The sequence below is a fragment of the Gorilla gorilla genome, chromosome 3 (genome assembly GCF_029281585.2).
Source record: "Gorilla gorilla gorilla isolate KB3781 chromosome 3, NHGRI_mGorGor1-v2.1_pri, whole genome shotgun sequence".
NCBI lineage: Eukaryota > Metazoa > Chordata > Mammalia > Primates > Hominidae > Gorilla > Gorilla gorilla.
The window spans coordinates 158,397,368-158,403,367 of record NC_073227.2 but is presented as its reverse complement, the minus strand read 5'-3'; the positions used below and the strand labels follow the sequence as shown (position 1 = coordinate 158,403,367).

At 34.4% G+C, this 6,000-nt stretch overlaps 1 long non-coding RNA gene across 1 annotated transcript in view; it reads right to left on the bottom strand.

Annotated features, from left to right (window-relative positions):
• Nucleotides 1–502: 502 nt before the first annotated feature.
• The window catches only part of LOC115934352 (uncharacterized), a 57,933-nt gene continuing 52,435 nt past the window's right edge, over nt 503–6,000 (bottom strand). Inside the window, exon 2 of the long non-coding RNA XR_004070178.3 lies at nt 503–2,688. This is a non-coding gene — a long non-coding RNA (uncharacterized lncRNA). The remainder of the gene's footprint in view (nt 2,689–6,000) is intronic.

Here is a 6,000-nt window from a genome sequence, read left to right as displayed (position 1 = left end):
TAATGAGAATCCATTAAGATGAAGATAGGTTTGATTTTCCTTTCTGACATAAGTTCTTTATTTTAGGTAGTGCCTCTCCAGAGCTGTAGATGTCTTCCCAGGATATTCCATCATTCTACACAGCATTTAATTCTTGGAGCTCACAGTCCAAGACTGTTATCAGTCCATTTTCACTCTATTGATCAAGACATACTCAAGACTGGGTAATTTATAAAGAAAATGAATGGACTCACAGTTTCACGTTGCTGGGGAGGCCTCACAGTCCAGGCAATCACAGTCTTACATGGCAGCAAGCAAGAGCGAATGAGAACCAAGCAAAAGGGAAACTCATTATAAAACCATCAGCTATTGTGAGACTTCTTCACTACCACAAGAATAGTAGGGGGTAAACCTCCCCCATGATTCAATTATCTCCCACCAGGTTCCTCCCAGAGCACGTGGGAATTATGGGAGCTACAATTCAAGATGAGATTTGCGTAGGTACACAGCCAAACTATATCAGTGACTCATCTAGAATTTTATTCATATAGGTTTAAACAATGGTTAACATGTACAGTTATAAGATCATTCTCATTTACAAATTTAATGTTTACAACAATCCTAAAAGTCAGGTATAGCTTTTAAGCATCATTTTACAGATGAAGAATCTTTCCCAAGATTACACAGCTGGAAAGTGGTACAGTGAGGCTTTGACCCTCATGTTTTGCCTCCAGAACCCCTGCACTTAGGGGTTGTGCTGTACTGTTTACTAGGTGCAACTGGTCATTTTAATATATGAGAAAAGTGCAACTGCTCTATTGAATTGAATGATTTTGCCTCCAATTTAGATTCAGGTCTAGTCTTTGTGGAATATTTCTGATGAACAACTTACTGATATGAATAATTGTATCTCTGTTAGAGTTATTTTATTAGACTCAATATTTCCAAAAGCACTGGAAAAAATCTGTTATCCAAGTAATCTCTTTATGCAGGAAAATAAGTTTGGTATTGATTCTCCCTTAACTTATGACACCAGAGCAAAACTGATTAGAAAACTTAGGAATGAATCCATGAATTCAATTAAAAAAAAGAAATGGTTAATTGTGTTAATGCACATTCCTCTTTGTAACATGCAGATGTTCTAAAGTAATTGAAGAAATAAATTTTCTCTCTCCAACCGATGAAATGTACTCCCTACTAGTTGGTCCCCCTGCTGCAACTTTTTATTTATCTGACTGTAGGTGCTGGGAACCAATCCACCAGTATAAGAAACTCCTCCAGCTAAATAGAAGGAAACATCTTTTTATAAACTGCAGACTCCAGTACTCAGTTTTATCATAAACTCTTATGATGAAAAACAACAGGCACTATGCCACATCCATGGGTTTAATTCTAATGTTTGAAGACATGCTTGTCATTATCATATAACTCAAGCTACATAAAATATTATTCAGATTCCCTAAGGAAACATTTCAAAATGTTATATGGTTAGGTTCTCTCATTTCCCAAAAGGTAATTAGAAGAATGAGTAGTAGAAAAACGGTATGCTTGGCAAATCTTTGACTTTCACACCCCCATCACCCATTTTTTGCCTTTAAACTGATCATTTGCTGGCAGCAGATGGGTAACAGGATGAAAGTTTTCAATGTGGTGTGGTGGGGATGTATGTTTCCAGACACAACATCAAAGAGTACCAAGCAGAGTTCTTAATGTGATTAACAAAGAGGCATGGAATCTGCTATCAATCTTCCTTGTTACTGTCATAGTACTTCCAGGACTCTTAAAGAAACTTTACAATAGCTGAATACATGTTACACATACAGACAAAGAAGTGCCCTGGGCAGTGTAGCAAAATTTACAGCAAGTGCATTTTTTGAATTTCTGCTTCTGAGTCACTACTGTCAGTCTGACATTTTTATCTCAGAAGTCTTCCTACCTTAATGTTGACAAGGCAAATAAAGGCTATGCCATCAATCAGTAACGATATTTGCTCCATTTGAAAATGTTATCCTGAAAAGTATATTTCACTGTGATTAACACTAAGTTACAAGATAAAAGTGTATTGTTATCTTTTAAATTCCTCATTCAACTTCCGTTTTTGTAATTGTAGAGAGAGACTAAAGCCTATTTCTATCACAGTAATTTTATTTCATTTATGTTCACACAATGTAACCTATGAAGCTTTCAGTTTTGGTTATACATTAATCTCTGGTTTTAATAAGAACCATAGTATTAAAGGGCTGACTTTAAATGCCTGGGATTTCCTGAAGAAAGTCTTAGAATAATGTTGATGCATTTTCTACACAGTGGAAGAATTTTCTTTGTTGTTGTTGTTGTTGTTGTTTTGAGATGGAGTTTTGCTCTGTCTCCCAGGCTGGTGTGCAATGGCGCGATCTCTGCTCACTGCAATCTCCGCCTCCCGGGTTCAAGCGATTCTCCCACCTCAGCCCCCCGAGTGGCTGGGATTACAGGCACCTGCCATCATGCCTGGCTAATTTTTGTATTTTCAGTAGAGACGGGGTTCCACCACATTGGCCAAGCTGGTCTCGAACTCCTGACCTCAGTTGATCCACCCGCCTTGGCCTCCCAAAGTGCTGGGATTATAGGCGTGAGCCACCGTGCCCAGCCTAACAGTGGAAGAATTTTCTTCAGCTTGCATTACTGCTTAACTAGGGTACTATTTAACTCATCAGGATTTTTAGTTTCAATCTGGAAGAGAAAGAAGATAAAATTAAGAGCCTTGGTGGAAGGCCTGGCATGCATTCAGAGAGATGGAAAATGAAAAGAAATGAGTGACAAACAAGGTACATTTTGGAGTGAAACAGAGAAGCTAATGTACACCATTTCATTTAACATTAATAGTCCATATAGAGTAGGGAGATAGAATAATTTCACAATATGTATGGAAGCTCAGGCTAGAGTTAAAGAAATGTGGAAGAAATCTGAAAGAGAAAATACTGAAATTTGGAGATCCCAAATAGAATTTTGGCTCAATAAGGGAAAAATAGAAAGTTTATTTAGCAGTGAGGCAGGTCAAAATGAAATTTGATAGATTGTGTTTGTAATGTAACCAATCAATTTTTTTTTTTGTATAGCTTTCTCCTGCAATAGTCAGAAGATGAGGGAAAAAATTGAGAGATTAAGTGGGAAGTTAGGACAGACAATCAAGACTATGGAAATTCTGATCAATCAGAAGAGTGGAAGATCAAATCTCTGGCTTGAAGGCTGAGGACAAAATCCAGCTTATGAGAGAATAAGATAACTCAGATTAGTAAGTTAAGATCAGAGAAGAAATTTCAGAAATGATGATCTTGGAAGAGAGATATTGGAATAATGATGGCAATGAATGTGTGGCCTGTTTGTATTACACCATAAACATTGTATCATTGTCAAAATTCATCGACATTTAGAAATTACAGAGTTGGGGGTCTAGTTATGAAGCCACCATATTTAAATAAGGTTTGATGTTTATTTTTAAAGGTTATACTTATTTACAAAGTTCTAGCCCTAGTTATCAAGTATATCCTTGAATATTAATTTTACTCAAAGGTTATTTGAAGGGCACAAAATTATTTTTTATGCATCTTTATTTCATTCAAGGTGTAAAACCAGCTCAAACTATTCCCTAGCAGAGGACAGTGTTTTCCCAAATTGGAGATATTATATGTATGGGGATAACATTTTTTCTTACCTGAGAAAAAAGAGAATCAGGCATTTTTTATATTTTCAGAAATAATAAAGTTACCCTTCCCTTTAATTACATCTTTTTTCAATCTCATCCTTCTCCAAAAGTGCTGGCTGGTGTATTTGCTTTTTATATTCATTAGTGACCATTTGGTAAGTAGTTCACCTTCTCTTAGCTTTTTTTTTTGCTTTTTGCTTTTATACTTTAATCCTGCTGACACCTTTCAATGCATAATGAAAAACAGCTCTGCCTTTTCCTGGCTTCCTTATTTCTGAGTACTATGGCAACGGATGCTAGTTGACTTAGTAAAACTTGAAAATGTCACATTGCTCTTCATTCTTTGATGAATGCACATTCATGAATATAGCTGCATGCAAAAGCAATTAAAGGCAGCCTTAAAAAGCACCATAACCAAAGTCACCCTCAGATGATATTCCCCAGGTGGTGTATTCAGAGCAACCCTTTCCTAGTATTAAAAATACACATATTCTTTGTCTCTGAGAATGATTAGCAATCACTTTTAGTAACACTTATTATGAAACAAAATGATTTCTGTAAATAAATCTTAATTCCAAATCACTGAATTCACTCAGAATATATTTTTCCTCCAAAACTAGGGAAACATATCAAAAACATAAAATAAGAAGAAACAAATGGACAAATTATTTAACACAGATATAAATTACAACTTAAACCTTTGTTGACTCACATAAAACAAACATGAATATATGCACACATGGATACACACATGCACGCAACTTTAACTTACCAGCTTTTAACAAGAAATTTCAATGCGAAAACATATTTAAGAATGTTTGTGGTATAATGGAAAACATTTACTCATAAAATGACATTGATTCTATGTTTAATAATCTACAACCCAAAAAATGGCTATATAGAATTATAACCACAACAATATTGGATTCTTATTTTTTATTAAAATAAAAATAATTCATTATACTTATAGCGGCTAAGTGTTTTGTCATTGTCAATATACATTTTCTGGTATTGCTATAATTTTTATTGATGATTTTATATTGAATAACATATAGAATCTCATATTTATATAGGGTGCTTTATAACAAAATGCATTCACCCACCGTTACTTGATGTCTATTCTAATTATTTCAATATTTGTGCCATGTATAAATGGTATATTCTATTATTTACATTTTAAAGTTGAGGAAACCAAGATTTGAAAGCCTAATATTTGAAATCACAACATTATGAAGTAAAAAAATAAAATGTTACCTAAGCCTTCTGACTTTATATTCAGAGCTCTTTTATCATATTATCTCATCCATGTATATAGTTTAATTAAATAAATTTTCTAAATAATGTTCTTTAGAAAAATTGAGCTGTTGAATAAGAATATTCTAAAGTCACCAGTGATGAAGACGATGAATCAATGAATATCAGCCATAACACTGTGAAGATCAATGAATATCAGCCATAACACTGTGTGACGTGATCTCTAGCTATGCAATACAAAGAAGACTTTGAAGTCTGTAAAAATGCCATATTTGAAAGAAGTAAAGTACTGCTAAGTATACCCAGGACTTGTTCATAATTATTAATTAATCAATCATATTTCATGGAATGGCATAATAAAATGTATAATAAACTTAAAGCTTTAGAGAGAAAGCTACATTTCTATATACATAATTCACTTGTATCAAATAATGTCATTCTATTTAAAGTCAGCATTTAAGAGTACCCAGACAAAGGAGTTAAAAGAAAATGTCCTTCTGATAATTTCTAGTAGTCCAAAGAAAGACAAAAAGCCTAAAGTGAGCCTGTAACAGAAGCTAGACATGGAAATTAGCGCAGCTTTAAAATGCGATCATTCTCTTCAGGAAAAGGTCATAAATGAGGTTCATGTAAGTGAAGCTTAAAATAAACAGTTCGAGCTTCCAAAAGAAATGCATCTTGGCCACACAATCACTCAAGGGACCTACCGGGAAGCTCATTAAAAAGAGTGCCAAAACTTGCTGTAGAGGCAGTAACAGTGAAGGGTTAAGTGTGTGAACTCTGAAATAAGACAGATTGGGTTTAAAGCTCAGCTCTCCCAATTTCTACCTAAGTTTGCATAAACTTATTTCTAAGTTGGCATAAACTTAGAACAACATCTTAACCTCTTGTGCTCTAGATTCCTCATATGTAAGACAGGAATTATAATAGTAACCTATATCATGGAATTATTGTAGAAAATAAATGTGTTAATAGAGTGAAAACAAATGGATTGAGTACTTGGCTCCATCAATAGAAATAACTTCAGGCTATGGAGCACTCTGGGGATAGTCAAATTAATAGAGCAGCTGTCAACAGCTGATATT